This window comes from Myotis nattereri (genome assembly GCF_964212035.1).
Source record: "Myotis nattereri genome assembly, chromosome: 12".
NCBI classification, from domain to species: Eukaryota; Metazoa; Chordata; class Mammalia; order Chiroptera; family Vespertilionidae; genus Myotis; species Myotis nattereri.
Genome location: NC_138087.1, coordinates 64,437,238 through 64,456,796, shown reverse-complemented (window position 1 = coordinate 64,456,796; position 19,559 = coordinate 64,437,238). Strand labels below are relative to the sequence as shown.

Genomic DNA, 19,559 nt, shown 5'->3' with positions numbered 1-19,559 from the left:
TAGTTTCTGAACTAGCAACAACCGTTCCAATGCAAAATTCCACAGCACATTTCTGCAGTGTCAAAAGACTACCTTCGCCTTTCAGTCAGAAATCATGAAGTCTATTCGCTAGGTCTTCTGTGATGTATCCCACGGAGACTTTTACGATGCTAATATTGGTTAAGGCCAAAGTTTGCAGTCCCTGTGTAATGGGAGATGGTTCTTTTCCAGCACATTTAAAAGTCTATACTGAGACACTGGAGGGTGTGAACGGGATAGAGGCTCTCCTTTCTGCCAGTTACTTGCGCCCCGCCTCTTCCTCTTCTTTCCATAAGACATCCTGACCAGCTGACAGCTATTCTGGGAAGACAGGTATCAATTTAGAAAGTCCTTCCAGACCCTTCCATCCTCTTCAGGGAGCAGCAGCTCCAAGCTCTAAACCCTGATCAGGGTAGAAATACTTCCAAGAAACAAACAGCTCTGCAGTACTGATTCACAATCATGCATCAGAGGTCCCAGAGCCCAACAAAAGAGCAAATTCCTGAGTTCTGTTCTCAGCAGGAAGAATCCGCCTTCATGCAAGATAGCCTGGTGTGATTAAAGCCACTGGTGACTACACAGGTAAATGAAAATGGGCTAGAAATCCCACAGTCCGAATTTGGCAGGAGTCTGGGCTGACATCATTAAATGCTGTCTTGTTTAAACCAACAAATGCTTATTGCTCCCTTTGAAGACCAGAATTTTCTCTGTGCTTCAGATAATGTGAACCTGATTCCAGATTCAGAGAAAATACATATTCAATCAATGGACTGGAAAATCCTTTCTGGAATAAACTATGCCCCAATCAAAACAAAACAAAAACAAGACACGAAAGAACCACCAAACTGGACTTTTTCAAAGGTCAGAGAAAACCTAGGGTGGTAAGGGACCCGTGGGGAATCACGGCTGTCCCTGCTCACACTTCAGGTGTGGCCCTCACAGCGTGGCACATGATACCTGCCTTCCCAGAATAGCTGTCAGCTGGTCAGGATGTCTACTCAACCATTTACTTTAAAATACTTGGGCAGAGACAATGCCATGCAGCTGTGTGTGGTGTGTGTGTGTGTCTGAAATTAGTTTAAATTCCATCCCAGGAGCAGACAGCCATCCTCATCGGGAATATGCGTGCCAAGAGTGGTCAAGCAGGATCTAATCTGGAATTCCATGTTCCCCAGGAGGCGGCTTCCTTCCTCCAGTAGTTGAGCTCTCTTTAACTCCCACAGGGCCCCCTGAGGCTTTGCTAATTGGCATAATTAAGGTGAGAAATGAATTTCCATTTGTGAAATTAATGGCTTGTCAATTAGCATAATGAAATGTTAGAAAACGATGGTGTTCCAATGTGTGGATTGGACATATTTTCCAACCTTCTATGAGTAGCGTCTATACCAGAGCGGAGACCTCTTTGAGGTTAGAGACAGTACTTTTATATGTACTTTTACAAACATGTATTTAATAAATATCTGCACGAGCGCCAGAATTTGATCTAATACATACCTATTCTTATTCCTGTTGCCTGCTTCCCCATGCAAGTTTTGTCCTTCTACCCAAGATAAGCAGCTGGCTTTTGGGGGGAAGCGGCGCAGAGCAGATATTCGAAGTAATCTGCTGCTCTCATACTGCCGGCATTATTGGAATAAACGTTCATACATGATCAACCCTGTCTCTGCTTAATTGGCTCAAGTAGTGACAGGCAGCCCAGACCTTTGATGGTCCTGTTTCACTTTTACTATAACCTGGTGGCCAGGTTGCGTCTAAAGCTGCCATTGCTGGCCCTAATGTGTTTGTTTAATAATTATGTAAAGCGCCCAGCCGGCGTGGTTCAGTGGTTGAGCGTCAACCCATAAACCAAGAGGCCCCCAGTTCAATTCCTGGTCAGGACACAGGCCCAGTAGGGGGCGTGCAGGAGGCAGCCTATCAATGATTCTCTCTCATCATTGATGCTTCTTTCTCTCTCCCTTTTCCTTCCTCTCTCTCAAATCAATAATAACTTTAAAAATTCTACTTAAACAAAACAAACATTAGAATAAGAGATTTAGAGACGTCCAGGATTTTCCCCAGGATTGCCTGGCCAGTAAGAGGCACAGCCAGGATCTGAAGGCCAGTCCTTCCTAGCCTAGTGCTTCCAGAGGTATGCTCAGTGACGGGCGGCTTCCAAACAACAGGGAAAATGCCAGGCGGATGGCTTTAAAGACCATGCACTTGGCTTTCTGGGTGACCATTTGCACACTTGACTCTCTAGAAGTCACGTGAGACTCATGACTTGGCATCAAAGACCCCTTTCTTCTCTTTATTCAGAACTGGCCAGAGACAGGCTCCCTGGAGATTAGTGTCAGCTTCTACCTTCTGCTCTACCTGCAGGACCCTCCAGCTAGAAACGGGGTGCTGACTTCCCTTTCAGTCCAGGGACTTGGCCCTCTGGACTGGCCTTTGAGGCAGGTCCCCCTCCCCCTTGCTCTGATGACAAAATATTAAAATCCCAGTCATCGCAACAGATATCGTGGAAAAAGGCTGGGACTCCTTTCCTGCACCACAGAGCCCACGGCACGGGTGAGATTCTAGAAGCCTGTTTAGTTTACACAGAAAATTCATCAGGTCCCACACCTGGCGGTGGCCAGCAGGGTGCTCTTCCCCCACAGGGTTCCCGGGGGCCTACCGCTGGGAGCATCAGGACAGAAAGAAGAATGCATTTTCCTTCGCAGATCTGGCTGGGCCCAGGGGACACCAGGAAGATGTCCTTCACTAGAAGGACAAGCATGAAGCTGAAGCTGCTATTCATGCCTGCTGTGTTCTCAGCTTCCCAACTTGCCCATCACACGCTGGCCGTTACCTCTTGACAATGTCTGTTACCAACTTCGACCTCTTCAGCTCCTGCAGTGTGACCCAAATTATTCAAACATCAGGCGCTCTCTGGGCAACCAGGTTTCCACACTCTGAATAACCCAGATTACTTCCTCCTACGGCACAATATTTAAATTAGAAACGCTTTCCCCCAGGTAATAGGTGACCTGATCCTTTCATCCAGTTATTTTTAAGTTCCACCAAAAATACACTCACTCTTGGCCTGGGAACAGAGACATGGCTGTGAAATAAAACTTCCTCACAGCTGTGAAGCCAGACAGTGTCTCTATCCCTCCTTCCCTCCCTCTTTTTCCTAAGTTGGGTTTTTAGTACACAGAGCAACACTGGCTATACGAGGCAGGCCTTAGAATGGTGCTGACAGGACTGACGTTCCATCACCAAGGCGATGGGAGGAGGGGGTACAACCTGGGTGATGGATGATGCTCAGACACCTGCTTGCAAGATGCTGACTTAGGTCTGCTGAACCTCAACAGTCTTGAGGGAAGCAGGGTAGAGCTGCAAAGGCAGGAGGTCTGAGAGAGACAGGTCCTCACACCCAGGGGACCTGAGGAATGCGGGAGGGGAGCACAGAGGCTACAGAGGTCAAAGTGCATTCCTGCAAGGATAAGCCAGCAGGAGAACGTGCAGAGCGACAAGCCCTGTGCCTGGGGCCACAGGAGGTCCTGGGAGTCCTGGGAGGTACCGGGGCTCTGAGGCGGTCCCCTCTTTGCAGCAAAGAGCTTACTGCCTTGGAGTGCCAATTCACATCAAGAGAGCAAGCCGCAGAGGGCACAGGAAGCATTGTATAGCACCGGGAAAGAAAATTCCAACCCTGTGCCATGGTGCCAGTTGTGCAGGCTGAGAGGAGTTTATGAAGGAGCTGGGAGCGCCAGTGGTCCTCGGCAGCTGGCCTGCACAGCTCTGCCCCCCACCGCGGCCCTTGCTGAAGACTGCAGGCCGGGGGCGGGCTGGGGAAGGAGCTGGGAGTCTGAGTGGGCCCCTTCCACCCGCCCCTATAGACACAACAGAGGAGGAATGTCTGAGAATGACCTGACTTGCTTCAGGCGAAGCCTTCATACCAGGAAGTGGAGGGTAGAGGTGATAACCTGGGCCGCATTCCAGTTCTAGGCCGGCCTTTCCGCTTCCACCCCCAGCAGCGCTGTTTCCCCGCTGTGGGACCAGGGGCTGTGTTGGTCATGGGAAGCCGGAGCCCAGCCACATCCCAAGAAGGACAGAGACCCCACTGGCTGATGGGGGGCAGACTTAAGACCCCAAGCACTCCAGACTAGTTATAGCAGTGGTTCTCAACCTGTGGGTCGTGACCCCTTTGGGGGTCGAACGACCCTTTCACAGGGGTCGCCTAAGACCATCGAAAAACACGTATATAATTACATATTGTTTTTGTGATTAATCACTATGCTTTAATTATCTTTAATTTGTAACAATGAAAATACATCCTGCATATCAGATATTTACATGACGATTCATAACAGTAGCAAAATTACAGTTATGAAGTAGCATCGAAAATAATTTTATGGTTGGGGGTCATCACAACATGAGGAACTGTATTAAAGGGTCGCGGCATTAGGAAGGTTGAGAACCACTGAGTTACAGGCTAAATTTAGACCAGGCAGCCTCAGGTTAACTGTGACGGCTCCACCCCCCCCCCAACCCCCCCTTTAAGGGCACAAAATACTAACAAAGCCTTCTGGTTTCCCTCCCACCGATCTCTTGCCTTGAAGCCATTATAGCCCAAAGTGACAAGGACAGTTCCAGTCCCTACAGACCCAGCCTCTCTTCCCCAGCGCTCCCATGACGTTGGTCAACATGGCAGGCACCACCCTGCTATTCTCCCCGGCTTATGCCTCAGGTACAGGCTTGAAGTCAAGATAAAAAAAGTCTGAAAACCCCTTTCACTGGAAACAAGGCTCGCCTATGTCTTGCCTGGCTCTCCTGGTGAAGGCAAACGGCCCATTTGTACCATAACGGCGTTTCCCCGGCACCACAGCCTGCCTGATGAATAGCAACCCTCAGCCCTGCGGAAAAGTCACCGGCTCACATGGCAGGCTGCACATCTGGAACATGTTAAGGTGTTGTTTGATTAGCACATTTACAGCTCGGGCTTTCTGTGAAAGAAACTGAAGATGGTGTGTGTGATGGGGGTGAGAGGTGGGGAGGGGAGGAAAGGAAGGAAACCGTGGCCTTCCTGCAGCCACCGGTGAAAGGCGTGTTTCTTTCGGTTCCTTGGCGGTCCACTCCCGGCAGGAGTGACTGAGAACCACAGGGAGGACTCAGGGGCTCCCTGGCATGAGGCGAGAGATGCTGCAGTTCAGCTCCACAAAAGTCAGCCTTTGCTTTCTCCTCAACGTGATACACGCCGTGCTCTGCCGAGGGGTCCCCAGAGGCTCTTCTCCCCAAAGGCCTTTCCGCTGTGAGACTACCCGGCAGGGCAGTCCCGACCTCCAGATAAACCAGGATCAAGGCCACGGAGGCAACGCTGGCCCCTGCAGCCTGGCATTCCTAGGGTAACAGATTCTGCTGAAAGCAAAAGCAAGCCTAGCTTTGGCTCTAAATAACTAAGCTGCGTCCCTCTTGGTTTTAAGATAGTTCAGGATCTTGGGTTCATGCCTGGCCAACTAGTAAAGGCAGAGCGCAAAAGCTAAAAAACAAAACAAGCCAACCACTGTGGGCCCGGCAGAGTTTCACTACATTGAGGCAGAGAGCCAGGAGAAAGGAGAAGACGATGCCAGAAGCTTCTGGTTAAGGATTTGTCCACAGTGACTCTGTCCATACAAACAGCGCCGATGAGGTCCCCCTAGAGCAGACAGGCACACACACTCCCCAAAGAGCCGAAGTCACTGGGAACCTGGAGGCCTCCACGACATGGAGCTGAAGGCTAGTTGCAGCCTAAATAAATACAACGCGCTGACTCAAAAACCAGCGATCAGACTCACTGGGTCACTTGGCTCTGCTCTGGAAAAGGACACTCAGACTCAGACACACACACACACACACACACACACACACACACGCTTTCACAGACACACTCACACACCACCTTCAAAGCATCATCTGCCACAGCTGACATCTCTTTGCACGCACTGCATGAAAGTGAGGCGCTTCCTCTTTGCCCTTTAGCATGAAAGCTGGAGTTTTACAAGATTTGGGGGGGAAAAAAAGAGATGCTAGTGGCCAGTGTGACCTCAGCTGCCCACTCTTTCTCTAGCAGGAAAGGACTCCACAGCACAGCACTGCAATCCCGACTCCTCAGCCTCCAAAGGAAACCCCTCCTTCCAGATGAGAGAGAAAAGGCCGCAAGATAAGTCAGCAGACTCGGCTTACCCTGCCCAGAGCGAGCACCTCAACCGGCCCGTCAGAACTGCCTCTTTTCCAGACAGATTCCAGCGCACTGGCTCGGCTGGACACATTCCTGCTGAGCCTGGGACTGAAGACTGTGATGTCACAGCTGGCCCTCCCTCTGCTCCCTAAAAGGCCATTCACACAAAGAAGGACTTCACCCCCTTCCAAGAGGCCTGGCCCCTCCCTCGCTGGCCGCAGCCTGGAGGGCAGAGGCTCCCAGAGCTCAGGGCTGAATGGGGAAGGCGGGTGCTGAGAGGAGCCGGTTCCAGCTGTCTTGAGTCAGAGACAGGGCCTTGGATAAGCAGGGAATTAATATCCCGGTGAGGTTGAGGTAGCAAAAAATCTGAAAGAGCCCGACGATGCAGTTAAATGAACATTTTGGGACAGAAATGCTCACTGTAGGAAATAAATTCTTCTACTTGGAGTAGTGAACACACAAAACAATATACAGATGATGTATTATGGAACCTATATAATTTTATTAACCAACGTCACCCCAATTTATTCAATAAAAAAGAAATCAACATGAGATAGATTAAAAAAATAAGTTATTCATCCTCCTTCCACTCCGAGAAAAAGTTAATATTTTATTGCATTCCATGTGGTCTCCTTTTTAAAATGTGTGTTTAATATTGTTGAGACCAGACAGCATATACAAGATTGTTCCCAGCTTTTGTTTGTACTCCACATTATCTCCCAAGCAGTCTTCGTGTCCTTTCATGGTCTTTGTAAGACGTATTTTAAATGGTTGCATGATGTCGCATAGTAGCGGGACAGAAGAGTTTGAAGTCAGGGATGAGGGCTCTAATTTCAAGGGCTGTCTGGGGAAAGGGCTCCACTTTTTCTGCCGCAAAGAAAACATCTGCCTTTGCCTTGGGCAGACACAAGTGTCACCAACACCTCTCCTTCTTTCCCAGGCCAGGCCCCCAGCACCACACATGGAGGCTAACTGAGTGTTGATGCATCCCTGTGCCTGGAAACTCCAACTGGCTCCCAGCGCTGCCCCCAGGCTTCACCCCCTTACCCCCAACTCTGGGTTGACCTGGAAAATTGGGGGCACAACTTGGGGTCTGGCTAACTAGGAAGTCAATCAGAATTCTAGGCCTGTGCAGGGCCATGAAGAAGTCATTTTCTTCAGTGAGATTTTGGAGAAGACAAGAGAATTGAGGTTTATAGTGAAGTGACTGGCAAGAGGAGGACAGATGTCAATTCTAGCCCTCCCGGGCTAGCTCTCTGGGTCAGTTGGGAGCAGTTTGTCTTGGTCAAGCAGGTGAGCAGCCCAAAGATGGTGGCTGGGGTCCCCTGTGGCCTGCAGGTTGGCCCACCATGCAGACCTCCTGGGGCCTCCCCCAAAATACAGTTCCAGGAAGGAATGGTCAGAGTGGATGGAGCCTAGGAAGGCCCTTTTGAAAAGGAAGCTAAACGTGTGCTATACTTTACAACTATTTACCATGCCTAAACAACTTTTAAAAAATGTGTTTTTATTGATGTTTAGAGAGACAGAGGAAGGGAGAGAGAGAAACATTGATGGGCTGCCTCCTGCACATCCCCAACTGGGGATGAAGCCCCCAACCCAAGTATGCCCTAGCTGGGAATCAAACCTGTGACCTCTTGGTGAATGGGACAACACTCAACCAACTGAGCCACACTGGCCAGGGCCTAAACAACATTTTAAATATGCTGGAATTTATGAAGAACTATCCGGGGAATTTCTCAGTGCTTGAGGTGGTGACACCAAATCATCAGGGAACTGAATTGATGTGCCCTTTGGAATAACTGGAATGTTTGGTTGTACAGCCAAAGGCATTTTAAGATGCTACTTAACAGTCTAAAGAAAAATGAGGTGGGGAAAAAAAAAATCAAACACCAAGGGTGGCATTGCTCTGCTCTAGAAAGATGAACCAGGGCGGGGTCTTGCAGGAAGCGGTGCCTCCAACCAAGAGGCAAGAGTACTCAGTACCCGCTACATACTCAGTACCCATGAGGAGGTTGCCAAGAAAATGCTTGCAATGTGCCCTGTTCACAAGAGAGAAAATTATATATACTCTGAAAGCACTATTATCTAAGCAGTAGGCATACTTCTGACTGGAGTCCAAGGTGCTACTGTTCACTACACACACGCATGCACACATACATGTACACTGTTATAGAATGAATTGTGTCTCTCCCTACCCTTGTCTCACATTTTATATATTTAAGTCCTAACACATAACTCCTCATAATGTGATCTTATTTGGAGATAGGGTCTCAAGTTAAGTGGTCATTAGGGTTGGCTCTAATCCAATATGACTAGTGTCCTTATAAAAAGAGATTTAGACCCTGGCTGGGTGGCTCAGCTGGTTGGAGCATTGTCCCATACACTAAAAGGTTTCGGGTTCAATTCCTGGTCAGGGAACAGAGGGTTCAATCCCCGGTCGGGGCATACATGGGAGGCAACCTATCAATGTTTCTCTCTCTCCACTTTCTTCTCTAAAATAAAAAAAATATATATATATATTCTTGGGTGAGGATTTTTTTAAAGAGAGAGAGAGAGATTTAGACACAGAGCCATACCTAAAAGGAAGACAATGTGGAGAGACAGAGAGAAGACAGCCATCTATAAGCCACAGAGAGGGGCGGCCCCCACTACAGCCCTCAGCAGGAACCAGCTCTCACACACCGAGTTTTTGTACTTCCAATCTCCAAACTGTGAGACAACACATTTCTATTGTTTAAGCCACTCACAGTGTGGTACTGTGTTATTGCAGGACACGCTCACACAGACACACTCACAAATGCCACAAATGCACAGAGGCACATACAGAAACAAACACCTACATGTACACACATACACCAGCACACACACCTCCCTCCAGCTACATAGAGACGGGTGCAGTTTAGAAAACAATTCTGGGGCAAAGGCACAGGGAGGTGCTCCAGAAAGGCGGCTTATCCTCTGAGGCAGCGGGGAAAAAACCCAACTGGCAAGGTGGCTTTAGGCTGCAAAAGCACACCCCCAGCCGCCCATGGCTGAGGGAACCAGCAGAGCGGGGCCAGCAGCACTCACCTCGCTCCTGCTCCTCCTTCCCCTTCCCTTCCCGCGTGGCAGACTCTGAGCATGGGTTGACTTTTCTGAGTTTACCAAAAGCAATTTGGAGGGCTGTAACCCAATCTTCTGTTTAGTCTGGGAGGGTGCCTTGCACTGGGGGACGTGAGGCTGTTTTGAAACATGTCCTGGTTGACTGGGAAGCAACATGTAATTTGTGAGGCTCGGCCGCTGGGGTCTGGAGGCCATCAGTGTTTTGTGACCATCATTCGGCAAATATGCAAGGCACACCTACCGGGTGCCAGTTCGGCGCTGCACACCCTTGCCTACCTTCTCTGTTTGCTCCTCCCACCAACAGCAAGGTGGATGGAGAGTCTCACCCATTCCACAGAGGGGCGGGCCCCAGCCTCTAGAGCCAAAGCTTGCCCGTGGTCAGGGCGGTCAGGAACAGAGCTCAGAATCCACCAATCCCACCCAGGGCAGGGCTGGGCCCCCGGGAGCCACACTGGGCAGTTCAGGAGGCAGCAGACCCAGGAGGGTGCTGAGCTGATCCAAAGGGCCAAAAAGGGAAACTTAAAGAGCAAATGCGAGGCAGCCACAGACTGTCTTTGAAACCATGTGCCTGCTGCTTCGCGGCTTTGGGAAGGCCGTGCTTCTCTTCAGGGACTCAGTTTTCTAGTCTGTGAAATGGGAAAATCAGACTAGGTGACCCCCCGCCCCCACATTCACTTCCTTTCTGTCCCTAATCTGTAATTGTGTGATGTCAGCATGAGCCTCCTGCGCAGGTGAAGTCCTGGGTAGTTCTGAGGCTGGTGATGTAAGGGCCGAGCTGAGAGAAAGCAAGCCAGACAGCAAGCAGAGGCTGCTGCTGCCAAAACCCTGGCCAGCTTTGCCAGGGGAGCTTTCCGGGGTTCCGGGAAGGACCTCATGCCCCTGGTCAGAATTGTATCTCTTCACTGGAAGGAGTTCATTCTGCCAAATGAAACCATCCTGTGTTTGTACCTTTATGTGATGGAATGTTCCACAGCTGATCTGTTGAAGTCAGGAGGAGCCAGAAGGAAGCAGGCAAAGTGGAGAGGCCAGACTTCAAAATGGTAAGACCAGGAATTGCAAAGTGGGGAGGTGGAGGCAGAGTGGTGGTGGTGGGGTGGGGGTGGGGTGGGGGGAGGGCAATGGGGAAGGCTCACTCGCATGCTCCCTGGGGCATAGGGAAGCTGGAGGTGTGCTGCTTTTCAAACTGCTCCAGGGCCCGGTTCAAGGCACACCTATGGGCCCCGACCTCCAGATGCCCTCTCCCCCTTACCTTTCAGTCAGGGCCCCCCTCCAAGTCCCATCTCCAGGACTCTCATCTCAGCAGGAGCCAGGTCTTTAGAGCAATTTGCACTGAGTTGTGAATCTGATGGGAATATTTACAATCTAAAGTATTTAAAGTAGGAGCTTGTTTACCCAAAGGAATTCCTAACCCAGTGAAGAGCAGACATACCCGGCCCTAATGTATTGAGGGGAGACTGGTGAGAAGGGAAAGAGCAGCGACCTTCCTCAGAAAGGCTTTTAGGAGATCTGGACTCAGCACCTCCTGGAGGTCAGGACATACGTGCATATACAGACTCCCCCAGCTATGTCCGTGCCATGGCCTCAGTTATTCTTATAAGAAACATTATTCTATAGAAAAAAAAATGGTTCACCAACTGCCAAGCTCTTACTCCCCACTGCACCTTGCCATCTCCAGGGTACCCTGATGGCCTTCAATACTGTCCAAAAAGTAGGTTTTGGGAGGGAGGAGCATCTGGGATGCTTCGTGCCAGAACCAGATGAAGCTAGTGGTGACCTGGGAAAAGGAGCTGATATGCAGGATGTATTTTCATTGTTACAAATTGAACATAATTAAAGCATAGTGATTAATCACAAAAACAATATGTAATTATATGTGTGTTTTCCAATGGTCTTAGGTGACCCCTGTGAAAGGGTCATTCGACCCCCAAAGGGATAGCGACCCACAGGTTGAGAACTGCTGCTTTAAATACACGTAGACTTACACAGGCCAAGGCTTGGCTACATGGTAGGCCCTGCAACACCTGTCTCCATCTTCTACCAGCGTAATGAGCAGGGAGGCTTTCACTCCGCCGTGATGAACGAACATGGATCAGAACGTGGCCTTCTCTCGAGGTAGGTGTGCTTTCTTGTAGGAACCTATCACACTTTCAGGAGCAGACCTTCACGCTACACAATTGTATGATAATCTAATCTACCTTTTTCATCAAAGATATGTCATTGACTCATTGTTATACACAGACATTTTCCTCCCATGAGCTGCCAATGCCCAGAAAAGTTGTGAAACACTTTCTGAGTAACCAAATTCCTCTTTGGAATGTCATAGAACTTCATGGACTATGTCACAGACAGGATTTGTCATAGGAAACCCCCACAGAAAAGTTTCCCAAGGTCTGATCGGTCAAGTAGAGGATAAAAATTGGAGGTTGACTTTATCTGCTATTCTAAATAACTGTCATTTTTTGCCCCATTCAACTTAAATGTGCAGATGAGTTAATCTCGTAACTGCCCCATCCACCTATAAGACACATACACACACACACACACACACACACACGGACTCAATTCACTCCATTTGAATACATTTCTTTGTTCTAATAAAGTATTTTGGAGCTTGGAGTAAAGTTTTTAAATTTGGGGTTTGCTAAATAGAGTCTTCTATAAGCAAAATCACCCTGTATTTTTTTTTTAAATTGATTTCAGAGAGGAAGGGAGACAGAAAGAGAGAGAGGGCAAGCATGTGCCCTGACCGGGAATTGAACTATGACCTTCTGGGCCATAGCTTGGCACTCAACCACTGAGCAACACTGGCCAGGCTCGCCATGTCTTTTATTAAAGTTTAAAGCAAATGCTGGAGGGCGGGGGGGAGGGAGGGTATGGACAATAAGTCTGCGCTGAGGCAATCCCAGACCCTGGATCCAACACCTGCTTAGGATCCTGGCCCTTCTGTCACCCAGTCACAGGAACCACCAAGCCCTTCCCTGCTCCAAGGCAGGAAGTACCAATGAACAAGCCTTCCCATTCCCAAGGCAGCACTCAAGAAAACCCAACAATCAAGACATGCTTTTTAAATGACATTCCTGGTCAGCGCTAAGAAAACTCAACCAAAGGCGGTACCTACCACTTACCAACAGGAACAGGCTTTGATCCTACGGAATCAGCCGCTGAGGGATCGCAAGGGAACTGCCGGCAGCTCTAGCACAGGGGTGGGGAATGTGCGGCCGGCCTTATCATTTGGTCTGGCCCTGCCAAGGCAACCTCGGGCGGGACTTGAGATTCAATAAATCTAGGAGCTTTCTTCATAGCAACATCATTTTCAAGTTCATAATTTGTATGGCCGGCGAATGATGTTAGAAATATCCAAATGGCCCTTGGCAGGAAAACGGTCCCCCACACCTGCTCTAGAAGGTTTAGATGGCCACCCACAGAGCAGGTCCCGTCATCATGGACTCTAGCGTCACCATGAACTGCTGCTTGTTCTAGAAATCCATGAATGAATGGCCTTTGCTTAAGTTTCTTTAAAAGCACAAAGCCATATGGAAGCCAGACCGAGCAACAAACAGCCCTCTGATCCCATTCACTCTGACACGCTGGCAGAACGAGAGGACTCCAGGAAAGTCCAGATGGTCAGAGTCTGCTCTGCCAGGACCAAGTGGCAGATCAGGAGTCTGGACCAGGCAGGCCCCGGGGGCACCGCCTGATGAAGAGCAGGGCCTGGAGGGCAGCTCGGGCAGTGAAGGCTCGAGCCAGGCCCACTGAGATTCTGAGCCTGGTAACAGAGGTGCATCTGTGGTTGAAACTAAGAGAAACTTGCCCTTAACACAAAGCTCTGGTTCTGCTGCACCCCTGTGCGGTAGCCAGAACCCGGGGAGCACATGGAACCCCCTCTTTCCTGTCATTGCTCTGTGCTCTCCCAATCCTGCCCTGGGCCGGCTCTGCTGGACCACATTCTGGGGAAAGTTTGGGCAGCCCAGCTCTGGGGGCAGCTGAGGGCCAGTCACCTGCTTCCGCCCACTGCTTCTGTGGTTCTGAATGCCAGGAAGGAACCCCTGCAGGAGAAGGAAAGCACGGAATTTCTCCGTCCATCAAGGGGATACATGATAAGCAGAGCCAGCGGTAAGATGGGGTGCGGGGAAAGCTGGGGGAGGGGATTTGGCTTCATGCAAAGAAATGTGCTCCTTCCCTTTGCCTGAAGCCAACAGCACTACCTCGTGTCTCGTTTATGGGGAATCTCTCTGCCCGGCCATGGAGTCCCAGGAGCAAGCACTGTGGTTGAGAGCCATGGATTATGCCAACAGGATAAAGTCTGAAAACCAGCCACAAGAGGGGGGGTTGTCATTGGTTTCCACAGCCTCTGCCTCATCCTGTTTACCCTGTGGAGGCTCCCTTTGATCTAGTGGCCAACTGCTGCTCACCATATTGCTGCCCTGGTTCTCAGACCCTTGTTTCATTGGCCATTTATTTGTTGGGGTGCGGAAATCCAGTAGGAAGAACGTGAATCGTGAGAAAAAGAGGTCAGGGTTTGGATCCATTTGTGTCGCAAGCGGACTGTGCAATGCTTACACAGGGGGTTTCCTCTTCTCTCTGAGACTCAGGTTCGTCATCTGTCAAATGGGTATAATTATTGTAGCAGGTGAAACAGTGTCCCCTCCCAAATTCATGCCCGCCTGGAACCTAAGAAGGTGGCCATTTTTGGAAACTGAGTCTTTGCAAATGTAATTAGTGAAGATGAGGTCAGATGGGCTTGGAGTGGGCCCTCAGTCCCACGACTGGTGCTCTTATAAGAGGAAAGGACACGCAGAGACGCACGCGAAGATGCAGACAGAAATTGGAGTGATGCATCTGCAAGTCCAGGAGCCAAGGACTGTCAGGCAGTCCCGAACCTGCCACCCCTGATCTCAGACTCTGGCCTCCTGAACTGTGAGAAAACATTTCTCATTTCCAGCCACTGAGTTTGCGGTAATTTGGCGCAGCAGCAGTTAAGAAACACACCTACCTTCCAAATGTTACCCAGATTACCTAAGAGGCGGCCTGTGAAAGCAGTGGCCTTGTGACAGGCCCTCACACAAGGCCACTCTTTCTCCTCTGGCAGCAAGCAGGCCAATAATGGGATTTTTCAAGACTTGCCAGAGGCCCTGGCCCCAAGGTATTTGCATGTTTAAAAACTTGTGGACAAAACAGGATGAGTAAGTAAAGACGTAGCTGTGGAATAAGAGCATGCGCAGGTGGCAATGGCCATAGGCACGGAGACTGCTGTCCACAAGGCCGTTTGCAAAGCCTGAAGCTGCAAAGTCCTGGAGCTGGCGCTGAGTGGGGGCACCTTGTCAAACTAGGGAAGGGACACAGGGGCCCCGAGGCCTTGAAGGTTTTGCTGAGGTCGATGAGCAGGTGATCCTAACATTATAGTGAGCATTTGTGATACGCCAGGTACTGCAACTAAATGATTTTCATGCACAATCACATTTAATTCTCAAAATCAGCCTGGGAAGCCAGTGTTCTTGGATCTTACAGTTCAGGAACCGGGGACTCACAGTTTTAAGTGAGTAGCCTCAAGGCATCGGCAGTAAGTGGCGATGCTGGGGTTAACCGGAGGAGTCTGTCTCAGGGTCTTTAACACGATCTTGCCTAGAAGTTGAACCGATCTGGACTACAGGCTTCGCAAACAAGGAAGATTCGCTCCAGGAGTCTTTATCTGCTTAGCCACACACTCTGAATGGAGCCTAGACTCTCCCCAGGTGCTCTCTGGCTTAGTTGCTGCCAGTTTTCTTTACGCGAAATAGAAATGACATGGTTGACAATTATTTTAGGCATCTCACTATGCCCTTTACATACATTATCTCAATAAATCCACACAGCAGCACCCCAAAGTAGGGTATCACCTTTATGTTGCAGAACTTCAGTCATCTGCCCAAGGGCACCCAGCAAGGAAGGGACAGAGTTGAGCTCTGAGCCCTGGCGTGTCCAGCTCTGCAAAGTCCACCCAAAAGAAGCAACTTGTGACATCCGTTTTGCTTTCCCAAGACACGTGGTGCGCCACGGCTCACGGAGCCAAAGAGTTCACCTGGCGCTCTTCGCTGTACCTGTGAATCTGTGTCTGCCCTCTGCCCCTACTTCAAATGCTTGGAGTTCTCTAAATGCTCCAGGTGGGTGACTTCCCCTTCAACCGAGTGGCTGGAATTCTCTAGAGAATGTCTGGTCACTCCCAAGAATGTTTGTTTGTCTTGTACACAGTTTCGCCCACAATAGCAGGGATCCAGTCAGTCTGTCCATTCCAGACATGGACCCCTCCCCCAAACAAGTAAGGCAGAAGGTGGGGGGTCCCCAGAACAGGAAATAACAGAGACTGGGTGTGGGGACAGGAGGCTTCCCTGCGGGGGGGGGGGGGGGGGGGGGAGGGGGGGCGCCAGGGGACCAGAGTCAACAAACATCTCAGGCTGTGAGATGTTTGCAGGCCGGCTAGTTCAAAGGTTGACAAGAGCCAAGATGCTGCATTGTTGTATTCTAAAATGCTCAATCTCCCCTCCCTGCGACCCCGCCCCCCTCCGCCCCCTCCCCCAAGTTATTATTATTTTTTTTTAGCACATCTTAAGCCAAATGAAAAAATATAGCCCCAAGAAGCCATGCTCCCTGCATTGGTGACATCATGCTGAGCCTCAGGAATGGTGCAGATGGTTTCAACTCCTGTAAATCATCTTATCAAGATATTTGGTCATTGGGGGATGGCGACAGGAAAGAAGGCGAGGCTTTACCTGCAAAGACGGGGTGTCACAAGGGAGTTCTCGGGGCCCCTAAGTCACCCTTCCTCAGTGTCATTGCAGTGCCGAAGTGTAGAAGTTGGCATGTTTTCCTTTCAGTAAAGTGGTTGACCTTCTCATGAAAAGCATTCTTTAAAATCGCCTCTTGATTTCACTCTCTAATTCATGTTTAAAAATAATAGATTGGGCTGGTGATTTCCAGCCGGTGTGCAGCAAGAACTTTTAAAACATGCAACACCTAACTATTTAGTCAGGGCACTGACTTCTTTTCTCTTGGATTGTAAAATAAAAAATGACAACGGCCAACACAATAGTCACCCAGTGTAAAGGAATCAAAATTATACTTTTTTTTTTTTTGTCAGCTCGGCAAAAAAAATAGAATACACTTTTTGGTGTGCCCCACATGTTTAGTAATTAGTTTATGTGTGCCAAGAGATGAAAAAGGTTGAGAATCGCTGGGGTAGGCCAATTAGTTTCAGAGTTGGGATAGCAACACAAAGTAATAACCCAAGATAATATGAGATGTTTCAAACCTGGAGCCCAGTTAGATTCCACTACGCAGCTTGCCTTAGCCTGGATCGCATCATCTGCAATATTGCAGAATTCAGGAACATAAACGCGGCACAACCACTTCCGGACTAGAGGTCCCAGGGGTACAAGAAGTTAAGATGTGTGGTCCAGGAAGGTGCCCCCAGTCTGTGACCTGAACCCCAGCCACCCCAAGGGGTGCTCTACATCACTGTGGCTTGCCCTGGATCTTCCTTCCCCTACCCCCAAAGCTTGGCACAAATTCAAGCCCTTCCCTCTCTCACTGGGCTTCCCCAAAAGGCCCAGGTCAAACTGGCTCCCCCCACCCCCATCCCAAATGGTGCGAGAAACAGCCCAGGGAATGACCTGCTCCTCACCATCCTTCCGAGGATTTGCTTGGTTATGGCTGGGGCTCCGTGAGGCCAGGGCATGCATGTACACTTTTGTAAACTAGAAGGCTATACCGGGGAAGGTCCTCACTGTCACCTTCCCAGGGCCTGAGGACACCACCAGGAGGCTGCAGTCCCTACAGGGCTCTAAGGACCTCAGCCTGAAACATGACCTCGCAACCCCCAGGTTTCTAAAGTTTCAACAGGCCACCCCACTGCTGAAATTTGCCCTTTGAATTACCGGCTTCATCCAAATACTAAATAATATTGGCAAGTTTCAGTTTTTGAATCCCAGGAAGAATAAACTCCACCCTAAAATTTTTTTCTGACATTACAAACTCTGAAATCTGTCAGTGCTATACCTCTCAAAACAGAAAAAAAAAAAAATAAAAAAAATAGGGGAATAGTATCCATAGACTTTTCTAAAAATTGAAGTAAAAGATAAAACTAAAAGTGGTCGTTTTTACCATTTTAAGTGTATAATGCAGTGGCCATTCGTTCCTCTCACAATGTTGTCAACCATCACCACTGTCTACTTCTAAAACTTGTCATCACCCCAAACAGAAACTCTGTGCCCATTAAGCAACATGGGGCAACATTTTTGAAATATCTATGAGGCTAGTTAAGTATAAAACAGAATCTAGAGAGATTACATCTTTGCAGCAAACATAGGGGGAAATCAGACTAGAAGAATATAATTATTGATTGTATTAAGGTAGCGGAATAACTACTCTAATTTACTTTCTAAATTTTTGGCAATTCATTTTTATATCCCTTTTTGGTCTTATAAGCATACTAGAAAACTAAAGGTATACTACTGACAAAAAGACAATATGAAATAGCTTGATTTGTGAAATTAATGTTTTCCTAGATTGTATGTAAACTAACACAAGCATTTGTCAGTATTTGAAAGTGCCTGAAAGTAAAACAAATGAAAAAACCTTCTTTCATTTGCAAATCTCAAGCACACAATTGCTGACTTCTCACATCTGCATAGCACTTGAATTCACGATTTTGTTAATATTGTCATAAAATAAATGGTTTTACTTACTTCTGTAAAAAAAAACAAAACAAACAAACCTGGGAATTTAATAGTATTAGGACCACTTCTTAAAGGAATTTAAATGCTCACTTATTTGGGAAAGAAACCACTGTCATTTCTACCCAAGCCTTCAAGATCTGAGATCCAATTACTACAGTGACTTCTAAAAGCAACTAAATAACTAGAATACTTCTGCACGTTCCTCTGCCTCCATCTAGGTGCAGATTAAGCCTTTGCATAATAAATAATGTCAATCAGTGGTTAACAATCAGAGATAATCCCATCCTTACAATGCTGGGTTCACAGAAGCCTTATCTTCCATTAGGAGCCCCTTGCACATCAAAGCATTGTTTGGCAACAGGGCAAAGTGGACTGGAGGGAGGCTCTTTACCCCTCCAGGCTAACTGCTGGAATTGAATATTTCCTAATGGAGATAGCCGCTTTCAGTTTAATAAACAAGCCATTTGTTTGAGAACAGAATGGCAGCCCAATTTCTGGGCTGTTGATGGATGATGTCTTTGTGTACACGCACAAAGCAAACGCAAGCCTCTGTCCTCCAAGCCTCTCTAATCCCTCCCCAGCTGGTGTTCACCCCCTCCCCGAGGCCTCCTACCTTTCTGCACCTGGGAGCAGCGCAGTGGTCCCGGCACACCTGTCATCACTGCAAGGCACTGAGCACTATATGTACCTTTCTCTTCCCACTTCCTCACTCCTTCAGTGCACCCCCAACAAGGGAGCCTTCTCCCTTCCCACCTAAAGTGCCGGGAGCTGGTCCATGCTTGCTGTTTCAAGGGACCTGGCATATATGGCATACTGTTCTTAATATGTTTGCTCACCTTCTTGGCACTATGTGTTTTAACCAAGGTCTCTGAGAAAGGTTGTTTCCCCAGGTAGGGATTTTCCCCTGACGTTAGGGAGGGAATAAAACCTCTTAACTAAGTGCCAGGTGGGTAATTAATCACTTTAACTACGAACAATCATGCTTAAGCTACATAATCTTTACTTCCTGGAATGGAGATAAGAAACGCCCTAACCTTTGTAATAGAGATTGATAGGATTGAATCAACTGGTATAAATACAGATGTAACAAGACAGCAGGAGACAGAACTAGAGAGACAGAACCTAGGCACAGAACCTACACAGAACGTTCTCTAGAGACAGAAGAACTTCGCTGGAGAGAACATGGCAAAAGATCCTGGACAGAAACTGGCCTCAGAACCTAGAGACAGAACCTAGCGAGAGAACATGGCAAAAGATCCCGGACTGAACCTGACTACAGAAATTGGCAAGAGAACCTGACTAGAACCTGGTGACTGAACCTGGCTGGAGAACCTGGACAGAACCTGGCTGGAGAACCTAGCAAGACAACACGGACACAGAACCTGGTTGGAGATCCTAACCAGAACTTCACTGGAGATCCTGACCAGAACTTGGCTAGAGATCCTGGCTAGGCTGCTGATCAACTGAACGCTGTCTCCGTGTCATTCCTTCTTCGCCGACTCCGTCCACACCTTTGGGGACCCCTGGACCCGCTGGGGCTGGACCCCGGCACT

At 48.7% G+C, this 19,559-nt stretch overlaps 1 long non-coding RNA gene across 1 annotated transcript; it reads left to right on the top strand.

The window, feature by feature from the left end:
* The first annotated feature begins 9,748 nt into the window (after positions 1-9,748).
* Positions 9,749-16,168, top strand: LOC308528013. Its single transcript, XR_013996665.1, has 4 exons — positions 9,749-10,335; positions 11,191-11,407; positions 15,185-15,435; positions 15,872-16,168. It is a non-coding gene; the product is annotated as an uncharacterized lncRNA (long non-coding RNA).
* Positions 16,169-19,559: the final 3,391 nt, after the last annotated feature.